At 37.8% G+C, this 13,586-nt stretch overlaps 1 protein-coding gene across 2 annotated transcripts in view; it reads left to right on the plus strand.

The window, feature by feature from the left end:
* The window catches only part of SMYD4 (SET and MYND domain containing 4), a 39,359-nt gene that overhangs the window by 1,777 nt on the left and 23,996 nt on the right, over positions 1 to 13,586 (plus strand). The gene's annotated exons all lie outside the window — the stretch shown is intronic.

The raw sequence follows: 13,586 nt of genomic DNA on the forward strand, positions 1-13,586 counted from the left end.
TGTACATCACGACCTAGTACACACATGTGTGTAAGAAACTGAAACAATTTCCCAAAACCTCGTTCAGTTAATTATTATTGAACATCTGTTTCATGCCAGCTACTGTGCTAGGTGCATAGGAAACCAAAAGCACATCACTTAAAAAAATACCCTGGTGTCTCAGTGGTAAAGAATCTGCCAATGCAGGAGACACGGGTTCCATCCCTGGGTCAGGAAGAATCCATATGCTGCGGAGCAACTAAGCCTGTGAGCCGCACCTGTTGAGCCTGTGCTCAAGAGCCTGGAAGCCACAACTGCTGAGCCTGTGTGCCGAAACTTCTGAAGCTCACTTGTCCTAGAACCCAGGCTCTGCACCAAGAGAGGCTGTTGCGATGAGAAGTCCACGTACCTCAAGTAGAGAAAAAGCCCAGGTAGCAACAAAGACCCAGCTCAGCCAAAAATAGATAAATGAATTTTTTAAAACAGACAAAGATCCTTACTACCATGGAGGAACAGAAATAAACATCATAATGTGTATAATATGTTAAAAGTGATAAGTGCAGTTGAAAAAAGGAAAATTGAATGGGGTGGGGGCAATAGCCAGTGCTAGGAATGGGAGTACAGGTTGTAGTATTAAATGGTATCGTCAGATATACCTCTTGAAAGAGCAAAAGTGGAGCAGAGTCTTGGCCATACAGGAGTTAGCAAAGTAGATGTCTGATAGAAGAGAATTCTGGGCAGAGAGCCTAAGGTGGGAGAGTATCTGGCCTGGTTTAAAAAACAGCAAGTTGGGTTAACAGGTAGTAGTGAATAAACAAAGTGAGCCAGAGGGCGAGTGGTAGGAAATACCATCAGAGAAGTAATGGGACATGCATGGGAGTTGGGAGCAGGTTTCCCAATCAAGTGGGCCCTTTATTAGTGCCTTATCTTTTTACTCTGAGTAGGAAGTTATTGCAGCATGTGGTAGGCAGAATTCTAAAAATGCCCATCCCCCCCACCATTCTTGTCCCCTGGTTATTTAATCTAACATTAACCTAAACACTGCTGGGAAGGATTTGGCAGATGGAATGCAGGTCCCAAGCCAGCTGACTTTGAGATATAATTACCAGGTGGGCATAACCTTAATCAAGCAAGACCTTTAAAAGCAGAGAGTTTGTCCCAGCTGGTAGCAGAAAGGGAAATCAGAGATTCAAAGCATAAGATTTGAATGCGCTTTGGCTGGCTTTGAAGATGGAGCCACATGACAAGGAATGCAGGCAGCTTCTGGAAGCCCAGAGTGCTTCCTGGCTAACAACCAGCAAGGAAATGGGAACCTCAGACACACAATTGCAAGGCACTGGCTTCTGTCAACCGCCTAAATGAGTTTAGGCACAGATTCTTTCCCAGACTTTCTGTAGAAGAGCTCACCTTGATTTCAGCCTCTTAAGACCCTAAGTAGAGAGCCCAGGCAAGCCCACCTGGACTTCTGATCTACAGAACTGAGGATAATAAATGGGTATTGTTTTAACCTGCTGAATTTGTGGTAATTGTTACACAACAATAGAAAACTATTAACGGAGTTTTGAGATGAGAATGATATGATCTGATTATATTTTAAAACAGATATCAGCAAACATCGCACAGGATAAATCCATCCCACTGCCTGTTTCTGTGTGGCCTTCAGCTAAGAATGGTTTTTACAGATAAACATTTGTAGTCAATTTGATGATGGGGGACATTGGCTTTGAACTCCAGTTTAGCAAAATGGGATCCTTTAAAAATTTTTTGTTTTTCATTTTCTTATTAGTAGACCTTGTTTAAAAATGTGCTCAGTTATTACTATTAATTTTTAATTTTGTCAATAAAAGCATGTTTTTTCTTTTGTTGTATAAGTATGTATGTAACAGCCTGATTTTTACCTCTTGGCCCATATAGGCTAAATGTTTATTCTTTGGCTTTCTAGAGAAAGTTTGCTGATCCCTGTTTTAAAGGATTGCTCTAACCACTGTGTTGAGGGTATACTATAGGAGGAACATTTCCCTGATGGCTCAGTTGGTAAAGAATCCACCTGCAATGCGGGAGACCTGGGTTTGATCCCTGGGTTGGGAAGATCCCCCCTGGGGAAAGGAAAGGCTACCCACTCCAGTATTCTGGCCTGGAGAATGCCATGGACTGTATAGCCCACGGGGTCATAAAGAGTCGGACATGACTGAGCGACTTTCACTTTCATAGGAGGAGCAAGAATGGAAATAGATAGACTTGTTGGGAGGCTTATTGCTTTAATCCAGGTGAGAGAGGAGGTGATAATAATTTGGGCCAGGGTGGTGGTAGTGGGGATGAGAAGTGGTTGAATTCCAATGGTGGACTTAATCACATTTCCTGACACATGAGATATGGTGTATTAGCGAATGAGAGAAGTCAAAAGTGGCTCTCGTGATGTAGACCTACAGGGCAAAGGTAGAAGGATGAAATTTCCACACCTGGGAAAGCTGCAGGTGGAGCTGTCTTGGGAAGGAACTTTAACGATTCATATTCCAGTTGGCAATGTCCAGTAGACATCCAGGTGGTGGTGGTTCAGTCACTCAGTCATGTCTGATTCTTTGCAACCCCATGGACTGTAGGCCCCCAGGCTCTTCTGTCCATAGGATTCTCCAGGCAAGAATACTGGAGTGGGTTGCCATGCCCTCCTCCAGGGTATTGTCCCAACCCAGGGATCGAATGTGAGTCTCTAGTGTCTCCTGCATTGGCAGGCAGATTCTTTACCACTAGTGCCACCAGGGAAGCCCTCCAGATCACTGGCCGTAGGTCTTTCCTGTGTTCTTTTTGTACACAAAAAACACACATACAATCTTCCTCTCAAGCCATTTGCTGGATTCTGCACCTCTGTTGTGGTAAGTTGAAAATCCTAGGGACCTCCGTGAAGGTCCAGTGGTCGTCTGCTTCCACTGCAGGGGATACATTTTCAATCCCTGGTTGGGGAACTGAGATCCCATATGCTATGTGGCACAGCCAAAAAAAAAAAAAAAAAGTTATTAAAAAGAAAATCTGAGCTCAAAACATGCAGAGACCAAAATTTTCATGCATAAGGAGACAAGAGACCTTCTAGTCTCTTAACCAAAAGCTCAGGAGGTCCACACCCGAGGAAACCACAGATGTACTGAGTTTTAGTAAGCCTGTAGCCCAACACTGATCCAGTTCAACTCTTGATTGGATAAATGTAGGCCAGCCCTCATACTGTCTGTCTAGTACAGGAAAGGAGACACTTTGACGGTAGAAGATGTTGTCTTGCTTCCTTATGTTTTTTGTACACAGTGTCAGGAACGCTGATTTACTAAACATGCAGAGGGGCAGAAAAATAACCAATAATGAAGAGGAAAAAAATTAACATTAGAAACAGATCGATTGATATCTATATACAGACTTTTAAATAACTCTGATTAACATGTTGAAGAAACTAGAGGAGATGGACTAAGTGGATGAAAAAATATATTGCAACAGAGAATCAGAATCTATAAAAAATCAAATTTAGGTAGTCCAGAGTAGTCAAAATCAAAGAGGCAGAAAGTAAAATGGTGATTGCCAGGAGCTGAGGGTGGGGGGAAATAGAGGGTTATTGTTTTCATGAGTTTAGAGTTTCAGTTTTACAAGTTATGGAAATGGATGTTGACGATGGTTATGTAACATTATGAATGTATATACTACTACTGAATATATACTTTAAAGTGGTTGAGATGGTAAATTTTATACTATGTGTATTTTACCACAATAAAAGTAATTTTTAAATAATAGAGGCAAAAAAGTAGACTCTTCAGGATTCAAAATATACTGTAATTGAAATCAACTTAATTCTCAAGCTTGACAGAAAATTGGATGCAGTGGAAAATTAGATTAGGAAAGTGGTGTACAGGTTAATGAAAAACAAAATAAAGCACAAGAAGAAAAGAAGAATGGAAAAAATGGTATGGCATACAGAGATATATAGGATACAATCAAACGTCTAACTTACCTGTAATTGGAGTGTCAGTAAAGAAGAGAGTCAGATGGAAGCAATATTCTAAAAGGATGACCAAAGATTTTCTAAAACTGATAAAAGACATCAACCCACAGATTCCAGAAGCCCAGCAAGTCCCAGACAGTGTAAACATAAATAGAATCACACCTAGAGACATCAGACTCAAACTGCTTAAAACTAAAGGAGAAAAAAAGAGGAAATCTGAAAAATAACCAAAGAAAAAAATGTACATTGTCCTTTTGGGTGTAAGAGTATGACTGATGGCTAGTGAAACTATAGAAGCTAGAAGACACCTGAATGGCACATTTAAAGTGCTGAAAGAAAAACAAAGTAAAACAAAACATTCCCACCTAGAATTCTATACCTAATGAAAGTACCTTTCAAAAATAAATGCAAAAGAAAAATCTGAGAGACTGTTTCTTCGGCAAATCAGAGCTTTAAGAAATACTGAAGTAAGTTCTTCAGGTTAAGAAGCATTGTAATTGCAGAAAGGAATGGAAAGCACCAGAAAAGTTACATATGTGGGTAAATAGTTTTGAATTAATTACTTAAAATGATGACAAAAATAAAACAATGATGTTAATGTCTTATGGAATTTAAAACATTTCAAAGACATGACATCAGTAGTTCAAAGGGCAAGATGAGTAAATGGTGTTAAATTGTTGTAAGATTCTTGTGTTTGGGAAATGGTAAAATAGTATTGTGGGGTTTTTTTTAACTGTTACAAAACTGTTGCATTGAACAGCTTATATGTATATTTTTGTACATATATTTAGAACTTAAGATGGATTGTTCGAAGAGGATTTGTTGTATCAATGGTTATGAGCACGGAAAATTTAATAAATACTGCCGAATTGTCTTCCAAGAAGGCTTTACCCATTTATCATAAACATATTCTCACCAGCATTAGAAAGCAACAGTCTTTAATTTTTGGCACCCTTAAGGACAAAACAACGTTTCAATTCACATTTTTCTGATTACTGGTTACAGTAACACCATTTGCGATGTTACCCATTTCTGTTTCTTCTGTTAATTTTTTGTTCCTGTCCTTTGCCCATTTCTCTAGTGGATCATTTATCTTTCTCTTGTTCATAAGAAGTCTTCGTGACTCTGGCTATGTATTTCTTTATGGTACATGCTACTAATTTTTCTCCTAGTCTATTATTTATCTTTTTAAAATTTTTACTCATGGTGTCTCTCGTGCGTAAATCGTGTGTATGTGTTTTAACCTCTATACAGCTGTATCTGTCATTTTCTTTTATGGCTTCTGGGTTATGTGTCTTAGGGTAGTCTACTCTTCCTCGGGATTATAAAAAATGTTTTATTTTCCTCTAACTTTTTTGGTAGCTCTGTGTTTTAGTTTTAGCTCTCTAATCCATCTGGAATTTATTTTTTGTATATGATGTGAGGGAATGTTTTAAGTTTTATTCCCCAGATGCTTTCCTGACATCATTAATTGAATAGTCCATCCTTTCCCCAGTGCTTCAAAATGCCACATTTATTAAAAATTAAATTCCTACTTATCTGTAAATGTGTTCCTAGGCTCTATTTCTGTGCCAAAACCAAAGAGTTTTAATTACTGTGGTTTTATAGTATAATATTAGAATTCTTTCAGTCAAGTGACAGAACCCAGCCCAAATTAGGAAATCTACAGGCTATGAAGCTAGGATGTGCAGAAAGTCAGGCCTATTTTTACACAAAGTTGTGTCCAGGAGCTCAGAAGATGTCATCAGACTCCCATCTCTTCATCTGTCAGGCACTCTCTCCCCCTGGTACTCAGGATAGCCATTGGTAGTCTTGAGCACACCCTGATAATAGCTTAATAACTACAAGAAAAGAGGTCATCTTTTCCAAGAGTTTTGGCCAAAAAAAAGTCTGGGTTGGACTCTGATCAACCTATCTTTGGTGGCATGCATACCCCTTCAACCAAAGGTGTGGGCTCCTCTGAGTGGCCAGGCCTGTACCACATGCCCAACCCTCTTGTGAAATTGGGGTCAGTCCTCCTCCAACCACAAGGAATGGTTTCCCCTGAGATTTTATTACCAGATGTAGTGAGAAAGAGCACTTGAAGGCAGAAAAGTCTGGTACAAATGTGGCTTTGCTTTCTGTTAAGCCAAGTTCCCACACACACACACAGGGTCATTCTTCTTTTTCAAGACTATCTTGGCTATTTTTATAGACATTTCCCCCATGTGAACTTCAGAATTGACAGTCAAGTTCAATAAAAAGTGTCATTGGGTTTTTGGAATTGTGTTGGATTTATAGATTCATCTAGGGAGATTTGACATCTTTACAATATTAAAATTTCCTCATTCAAATAAAGGGTATATCTTGCCACATGTTTAGGGCTTCTTTTATGTCCATAAGTAAAATTTTTTTTATCATTTTCTTTATACAGATCTTGTACATTTCCTCTCAGATTTATTCTTACTTCTTACAAGGTTTTTGTTGTTCTTGTGAATAAGACTTATCCCCCCAATTAAATTATCTAACTGATGATCGATGGTATAAACGTAAGCTTGGAATCATAACAGGCCACCTAACTGTGCTTTCACATTATTTCATCATTTTTTTGCCAGTCCAGTTAGAATTTTTAGGAAGTATATCTACAAGCAGTAATCTTCCTTTCCAATATTTATACCTCTTCTACCTTTTAATTATAGCATTAATTAGACCTCTAGTACAATGTTGAATAGTAATAGCCATTTAGGACATTGCTACAGGTATATAGTATCATATAATACCCTTTTCAGCTTATGGAAGTTGCCTTACATTCCATCATAAATAAGTGCTGAATTTTATCAGTTCTTTTTTTTTATATATATTAGTGTCTTCTAAGAGGAATGATCATTTTCTTTTTCTCCTTTAATCTGTTAATGCAGAATTGGTATCAGTAGATGTACTAAAGTTGAACTGTTTTGGAGGTAAACTCTGGTTATTATCTATCATTTTTTTAACACATGGCTAGATTCAATTTGCTGATGTTATTTTTAGGATTTTTATATCTGTGTTCTGAAATGGTATTAGATGGCATGTTCTTTTTTGTGCTCTATTTGTCAGCTCTTGATATCAGGGTTATGGTAGCCTTATAGCCTGAATTGGAGAGTTTCCCATCTTTCTATGTGCTCTGAAATAATTCATGTATTGTAGGGATTATTTGATTCTTTAAAGCTGGTAGAAAATCTTGTAGAACTGTGTAGACATGATACCTTATTAAGTGGAAATATTTTCCTTTTTTAGTTCATGTTTTATCAGAGTAATATGCATATCGGGCTTCCCTGGTGGCTCAGACAGTAAAGAATCTGCCTGCAATGTGGGAGACCTGGATTTGATCCCTGGATTGGGAAGATCCCCTGGAGGAGGGCATGGCAACCCACTCCAGTATTCTTGCCTGGAGAATCCCACGGACAGAGAAACCTGGTGAGCTACAGTCCATGGGGTTGCAAAGAGTTGGACACAACTGACCAACTAAGCATAGCACAGCAGAATATGCACATAATGTAAGAAGTCAAATAATACTTCAAAGCTCATAAAGAAAAACAGCAATTCTCTGTCTTACTTTTCCCCATTTCTGTTCCCCAAAGACTGATATTTAAAATTATTTTCACTGTTTCTTCCAGTATTTAATTTCATATTGCTAAACAGTATGGTAATAATTAGTTTTGAGTTTTTAGTTTTAGATGCCAAATCTAGCTCTCTTACTCCCAATTCACATTCATGCTGCTGCTACTGCTGCTAAGTCACTTCAGTCATGTCCTACTCTGTTCGACCCCATAGACGGCAGCCCACCAGGCTCCTCCGTCCCTGGGATTTTTCAGGCAAGAGTACTAGAGTGGGTTGCCATTGCCTTCTCCATGTATATTTTTGTTTTTCCCTCATTCTGTCGTCATAACTATATTATAGTTTACAATGTATTCGTTCAGTTCAGTCACTCAGTCATGTCTGACTCGTTGTGACCCCATGGACTGCAGCATGCCAGGCTTCCCTGTCCATCACCAACTCCCGGAGTTTACTCAATCTCATGTCCATTGAGTTGGTGATGCCATCCAACCATCTCATCCTCTGTCATCCCCCTCTCCTCCCACCTTCAATCTTTGCCAACATCAGGGTCTTTTCCAAGAACATTAGGTGGCCCAAGTACTGGAGTTTCAGCTTCAGCATCAGTCCTTCCAATGAATATTCAGGACTGATCTTCAGAATGGACTGGTTGGATCTCCTTGCTGTCCAAGGGACTCTCAAGAATCTTCTTCAACACCACAGTTCAAAAGCATCAATTCTTCGGTGCTCAGCTTTCTTTATAGTCCAACTCTTAACATCCATACATGACTACTGGAAAAACCAGAGTTTTGATTAGGCAGACCTTTGTTGGCAGAGTAATATCTCTGATTTTTAGTATGTTGTCTAGGTTGGTCATAGCTTTTCTTCCAAGGAGCAAACATCTTTTAATTTCATGGCTGCAGTCACCATCTGCAGTGATTTTGAGCCCAAAAAAGTAGTCTGTCACTGTTAACCATTGTTTCCACACCTATTTGCCATGAAGTGATGGAACCAGATGCCATGATCTTAGGTTTCTGAATGTAGAGTTTTAAGCCAACTTTTTCACTCTCCTCTTTCACTTTCATCAGGAGGCTGTTTAGTTCTTCTTTGCTTTCTGCCATAAGGGTGGTGTCATCTGTGTATCTGAGGTTATTGATATTTCTCCCAGAAATCTTGATTCCAGCTTGTGCTTCATCCAGCCCAGCATTTCTCATGATGTACTCTGCATATAAGTTTAATAAGCAGGGTGAGAATATACAACCTTGACGTACTCCTTTCCCTATTTGGAACCAGTCTGTTGTTCCATGTCCGGTTCTAACTGTTGCTTCTTGACCTGCATATAGGTTTCTCAAGAGGCAGGTCAGGTGGTCTGGTATTCCCATCTCTTTAAGAATTTTCCACAGTCTGTTGTGATCCACAAATGTATAGCTAATAGAATATAATACTGGTTAAACCAGTTTTCACTGTGTATATCATTATGTCTCTGTAGATATCATGTGAACCACAAAATATATTTTGAATTACATTTCCTTTCTGATACAACTCTTGTTTTCCCTGAAATTAATTATTCCCTCTGTTTTTATTTGTTCTGTGTATCTCGCACTACTTCATCCTCAAACTTCTTTACTTAACAAGTTAGTTCTGAAGAGCTGTTTGTAAAATTAGCCAATCATAATCTAAAATGACCAAAAAAGATTTAAATTTCTAATCTCCATATGCTTGCCTGTTAAAGGAAAATGTGAATTGGGCCTTTAAAGCTTAAAGCCAGGCATGCACTTTTCTTTTTTGCCATTTACAGTCTTTGAGGAATATTTTCCCCAATTAGATGCCTTTTGTCAATATCAAGACCTCCTGAGACAAGTGAACCTCTCCCACTGATAATCTGCAGTGTCCTAGGGAATCCTTAACAGTTATTATCTGTACCCACTGCCTTTCCATTTGTTTTGATTTTATACTGGTACAGCTGGAATACTTTCCAGAAATCAAGGAAATGCTCAAAGACTAATGGATTTATGTAAATAAAAATAACATAGGAACCAGTCTGGAGAGTTTCCACTGTCCAAATTTAGGACAGTCTGAGCATCAAAAAGTATAATGATGGTAATGGTTTATAAAAATGAATTTTTTAATCCATGGTGATATTCAAATAAATACATAAATAAGTAAAAGAAGAAAAGGGGGCAACATTTGTCTTTACATAAGAATGCTAATTAATAAGTTTAAAAATAATGATAAAATTAGAAAATCACCGTTTTGTAACACCCAATGTAATAACTGAATTCTGGCAGTAATCATCAATGGATGCTCAAACCATTAGAAGAAAGATCACTGGAAACAGATTATTCCCATGGACTCAAAGCCCCACAGATTACTTATTAATGTTACTTACTACAAGAGGAAAGTTATCTTTATATTGGAGGAATCTAACAGTCACCAATCAAATGACCAAACAGCATCCCCAGTGGTGGTTGGACTGACTGCTTGACATTATGTGTCTCCTGGTTTGAAACAGCAAAAAGTATACAGATTTAATAATGTACTAATACTCTTGGCAAAAATTGTTTGATCTGAATCTAATCATGAGGAAACAATGAGACAAAACCAGAATGTAGAACATTTTCCTGGCCTGAATCTTCAGAAAATTTAGTCATGAAAAATAAAACAAAAATCATGAAACTATCAAAGGACACTAAAGAGAAATAATGGCTAAGTGCAGTAATTAGAACCTTGATCCTGCATCAGGTTGGGGTAAGAAAAAAAAAGACATTTTAGGAATAATGGAGAAATTTTAAATGATATTTGAATTAGAGTTAATTTTTTAGGCATGATAATGATATTGCAATATCAAGATATAGGAGAATGTCTTAATTCTTAGCAGAGGCATGGTGAAATACTTAGAGGTGAACTTCCATGATGACTGCACTTACTTTCAGGAAAAAAATGTGCACGTGTGAATGGATGCTAGTTATTAAGCTATAGCTTCTCAGCTCTTATCTTCTGTACGCTCTGCTGGGGCTGGACCTTTCTGCTTTGCCTATCAAGCTTATAAGAGGCTCTACCTCTCTAGGGCTCTAGAAAGAGAAGGCATGGCTAGAGGAAAGAGCTTGGTTCTTTCTATCTGCTTTCAAGTTAGACTCTACATGCCAAAGAATGAAGTTGGACCTTTACCTTAAACCATCTACAAAAGCTAACTCAAAAATAACTCAAGTAATTTAGTTGATTTAAGAGCTAAAACTATAAAACTCTTAGAAGAAAACATAAGCCCAAAGCTTATGACATTGGATTTGGCATCTTTTCTTGGCTCTGAAACCAAAGGCGCAGGCAACAAAAGAAAAAACAAGCAAATCAGACTTCATGAAAAGTGAACTATTTAGTGCCTCAAGTGGCAATACCAACAGAGTATTTATTCTGCTGGCAATTGCCTGCAGGCAACCGACAGAATGGGAGAAAATATTGCAAATCATATAGCTGCTAAGGGATTAATATCCAGATTATATAAAGAAATCCTAGACTCAAGAACAGCAACAACAAACCCAGTTAAAAATGGCCAAAGGACTTGCATAGGCATTTCTCCAAAGAAGATAAGCACATGAAATAAGCATATGGAAAGATACTCTTAGCATCACTAATCATTAGGGAAATGCAAGTCAAACGACAGCAAGATACCTTATTGTCCTAATACTCGTTAGCATGGCTACTATCCAAAAAAAAATTAAAAAGTGTTGGTGAGGATGCAGACAAATTGGAGCCCTTGTTCACCGTTGGTGGGAATGTAAAATGGTATAGCCATTATGAGAAACAATATGGCAGTTTTTCAGAAATTTTAGACTAGAATTACTATGTAATCCAGCAATACCACTTCTGGGTTTATACCCAAAAGAACTGAAAATGAGACTTGAACAGATTTACTTGCATACCAATGTCCAGAGCAGTATTATTCACAATAGCCCAAGAGTGAAAATAGCCCAAATGTCCACTAACAGATGAATGGATAAAGAAACTGTGGTATATACATACAATGGAATATTATTCAGCTGTGAAAAAAGAACCTTGGGAATGCTATGCTTAGTGAAACAAGCCAGGCATAGAAGGACAAACACTGTATGATTCCACTTATATGAAGTACCTAGAATGGACAACTTCATAGAAACAGAAAGCATAATAGAGGTTACCAAGGCTGGAGGGAGGGAAGACTAGAGAGTTGCTGCTTAATGAGTACAGAGTTCTAGTTTGGGCTGGTGAAAAAGTTCTGGAAATGGATAGTGGTGACGATTGCACCATATTATGAATGTACTTAAACTGTCTGCTTTGAAATAGTTAAAATTATAAATTTTAAAATATTTACCACAATAAAAAAAATTAACCAGAAAATTGTTCCATCTTGGACTTCCCTGGTGGTCCATCTGAGCTTCCTCAGCAGAGGGCACTAGTTCAATCCCTGGGTGGGGAACTAACACCTACCCACACCAAAAGAAAAACGTTTTTCATCTCACTTCCACACATTTTTTATCCTAACATTCCAAAAGAAAATTTGAAATATTAAAAAAGACCATCCATTTGCCTTTCAAAACTTTTAATTACTGAGTTAAACTTGGTGCTGCAAGAAAGAATGAGTTATTGCAGCTTAGTTCTTAATTACACTGAAGACCAATTACAAAAACATTGAGTTTGTCATCATTTTGGATTAAGATTAAAGAATAGTCATTGTTAGGCAAAAAGAGTTTTCCTGTTATTACTGTTCATCACAACTTTTTTGTTTGGATAGGATTTGCAGATTTAACCTAATTTAAAACAACACAAAAACAAATAGAACAAAGAATAGGATCTGTGTGTATCAGATATGCATGGGTTATTGTCCTCAGATTTTCTGGACTGGAATAAATTTTGAACAGGCAAGCACACCTTCTGAATTAAATAAAATCTTTCCTTATTTTTCTTTCTCTGTTATTTATTTTGAGTTTTTTTTTCTATATTGTGTTTAAATATTAATAAAACCATATTTGACATTAAATGAAAGATAATGTTTTGTGAAATTTCCGTATATACACAGATGCATCACACTGAATCGCAACGTGAAAGGTATTTCTTATGGTAGATCTTTGTAAGCAAAAATTTGAAAAATAGTTTTCTGAACATTCTGCAGTTTTGACTTTGATTTCCCCTTTAACCCAAGAGTTGCTTAAGAGGATTTTTAGTTCCCATTTTGTTCATATTTTGTTTCATTGCACTGTATAGTCAGAGCATAGGCTAGGTTATTCTATACTATTTTTCTTTATTGGAAGAAAGGTGTATGTTTATATATTTCTATATTAGAGAATTCATATACTTACTTTTAAACACTTAGCAGACTGAAACAATTTCAGATTTTCTTGCAAAAATAAGGTAAAGAATTGCTGTGCAGCACCCTTCTTTCAGATTCTCCAGATGTTCACAGTTCACTACACTAACTTTATGATTCATCTCCTCTCTCCCTCTTCTTCAGGCTTCTCTCCCCATCCCTCTTCTCACTCTCTCCCTTCCTCCCTCTCTCCCCTCCTCCCTCTCTCCCCTCTGTCAGCTGTTCACCCAGGTATTTTCAATAAAGTTTAGGTGGAGACTACGTCTTAGTATAGACTCTTGTGTATTATGTCATTCTCCACACCCAAACTTCTGTATAATGCATTAATCCAAGGAATGGTTTATTGGCCAGTAATTATGAGATATAGAATAAAAAGTGTACAGGACTTCCCTGGAAGTCCAGTGGTTAAGAATCTGTCTTCCAGTATAGGGGACTCAGGTTCAGTCCCTGCTGGGGGAACTAAAAGATCCCACGTGATGTGGGCTTACTGAGCCTACGTGCTCTAGAGCCCATGAGCCACAGTGAAGACCCAGCACAGCCCCAAAATAAATAAATAAATTGTATTCTGTCCTCTAAATAGAAATTCTAGTCCCTTTGTCTCTGAGACCAAAGCTGGTTTCCCCAGTCACGTTACATAACACGTCCAACCTCTTGCGTCCCAGTGTTTCATAGGCACTCACTCCTGTTTCAGGTGCAGTGGCTCATTTTCCCTGAAATAACAAGTCTGTGCTTTTTTTTTTT

This window comes from Bubalus kerabau, chromosome 4 (genome assembly GCF_029407905.1).
Source record: "Bubalus kerabau isolate K-KA32 ecotype Philippines breed swamp buffalo chromosome 4, PCC_UOA_SB_1v2, whole genome shotgun sequence".
Lineage (NCBI taxonomy): Eukaryota > Metazoa > Chordata > Mammalia > Artiodactyla > Bovidae > Bubalus > Bubalus kerabau.